This window comes from Laccaria bicolor, genomic scaffold (genome assembly GCF_000143565.1).
Source record: "Laccaria bicolor S238N-H82 LACBIscaffold_3 genomic scaffold, whole genome shotgun sequence".
NCBI classification, from domain to species: Eukaryota; Fungi; Basidiomycota; class Agaricomycetes; order Agaricales; family Hydnangiaceae; genus Laccaria; species Laccaria bicolor.
Window position 1 is genome coordinate 437,550 of NW_001889874.1, and position 2,684 is coordinate 440,233.

Here is a 2,684-nt window from a genome sequence, read left to right on the forward strand (position 1 = left end):
TCAGGGATGGTGAAGAAGTCCATGACATTGACAGCAATATGAACAAATGCTATGGACATTCACCTATGAGGGAGCAACTTGGGAGATGCTCTTGGAACAGATTGCCAATTCCTTATCCCACATGTCTTCAGAATCATACAATAGAGATGGAATCATACCATGAGTATGGAACCATACCATACCATGGGCATGGAATCATACCATGGGGGTGGAATCATACCATACCATGGAAATGGAATCATACCATGGGGGTGGAATCATACCATACCATGGAAATGGAATCATACCATGGGGGTGGAATCATACCATACCATGGAAATGGAATCATACCATGGGGGTGGAATCATACCATACCATGGAAATGGAATCATACCATGAGCATGGAATCATACCATACCATGGGAATGGGATCATACCATGAGCATGGAATCATACCATGAGCATGGAATCATACCATACCATGGGAATGGGATCATACCATGGGAATGGAATCATACCATACAGAGATTTGCTTACAACACCCCATACCATGGTATTGCACCCCCATACCATACCATGGTATTGCACCCTTATACCATACCATGGTACTCCACTCCCATACCATACCATGTTGTTTGATGTTTGAGGTGCTGTTCTCAGGATCCAGTGTGAATTTCTAAATATGGAAGGTGTGGCTATGTTCAATGAAAAAGAGATTGATGGGATAGATGCTTAAAATATTACAGGAACCATAATCTATGCAGAGGAAGGCAGAAAACCCTCATTTCGAAGTTTGTTTACATATATTTACCAATAGCTTTAACCAAAGTAAGGCTACAAAAATTGTAGTGTCCGCTTTTTTCATTAGAAAAGACAAGCTTAGTTAGAAAACTTTGTAGTGTGCGCTTTGATGTGCGCACTATTTCCTAATTGGGCCATTTCCTAATTGGGAAAAGCGTTACACTTTTTTCTGCCACACCTAATGTCAGGCACAGTGCGCATTTAGGTTGGGAACTGTTTCCCACGCTCTTTGGGCCACAAGAGTTAGTGGCTAGCTTAGTGTTGTCATTGTTAATGACGATGTGCGCACTATTTCCTAATTGGGCCATTTCCTAATCAGGAAAAGCGTTACACTTTTTTCTGCCACACCTAATGTCAGGCACAGTGCGCATTTAGGTTGGGAACTGTTTCCCATGCTCTTTGGGCCACAAGAGTTAGTGGCTAGCTTAGTGTTGTCATTGTTCATGACGATGTTCGCATATTTCCCAATTGGGAAAGTCATTACATAATACCACTTCAGTTTGTAGTCTCCGCTTTTTTAGACTACAAAAGTTTGTAGTGTGCGCTTTTTTCATTACAAATGTTTGTAGTGTTCTGCTTATGTTCACTACAAAATTACTAGTGTGCGCTTTTTTAGACTACAAAAGTTTGTAGTGTGCGCTTTTTTCATTACAAATGTTTGTAGTGTTCTGCTTGTGTTCACTACAAAATTACTAGTGTGCGCTTTTTTCATTACAAATGTTTGTAGTGTTCTGCTTGTGTTCACTACAAAATTACTAGTGTGCGCTTTTTTAGACTACAAAAGTTTGTAGTGTGCGCTTTTTTCATTACAAAGGTTTGTAGTCTTCTGGTTGTGTTAATGACAAAGTTTGTAGTCTTGCATTTTTTGGACTACAAAGGTTTGTAGTGTGCGCTTTTTTCATTACAAAGGTTTGTAGTGTCCGCTTTTTTCATTATAAAAGTTTGTGGTCTGCTTTTCTGATATGTTGTAGTCTCCTATTATCTATGTAGGTATATGGGGGTAGACCTGATGTTTCAGGCAAACTGAGATTGTCTTAAGAGAGGACATGTTAAGGTTGGCTATGGTCAGACATAGTTGAGTCCCCAGATATATGGAAAGAATGTTGAATATCATTATGATGAGAACATGACTGAAGCTGGTCAAAGGGAAAGTCAGAGCACTTTGTGCTCAGTTAAAACACAACCTGGGCATGAATTCTGACATCTCAGTGTAACCTCTTCTCACTTTGTATTTCATCATCATATAATTCCCTGGAGGGGACAAAGGCTGAATGATGGCTATTTGGTTAAATTCAGTTGCTCTGAAACATTGAGCTATATCCCCATCTACCTAGATAGATACAAGGAGAATATCAGAAAAGCAGACTACAAGCCTCCAGCTGTTTGGCTGCAGTCAGTTTACCCCACAAAAAATGGCACCCAATGGACCAGTATTGCAGCCTGCAGAAATAATTTATATATTTTGGAAACGGACCCCAGACACCCTATGACAGCTTTGGTATGATGGTATGAAGTGACATCATACCATCTGGTATGGTATAACAGGACATGGTATGGTATGGTGACATGGTATTGGTATGGTATGGTAACATGGTATTGGTATGAGTGGGGTATGGTATGGGTTTTCCATTCCATGGTACCATGGTATTGGTATGGAGCTCATATACCACCCCGGAATGGGTACCCCCAAGGTACCCTAAATCAAGGAATTGATGTACCTCATAGGTACCCAAAAATGGGTGACTGAAGTGCCATTTTCAATAATTGTATCTCTTGGATATTATCAGTACTTTACAGTGCCCCACCTATTCCTGCAGGAATTCAGTCATTCCTGTGGAATTCCAGAGGAATCCACAGGAATCCACAGGAATCCACAGGAATTCCACTGGAATCCAGTGGAATTC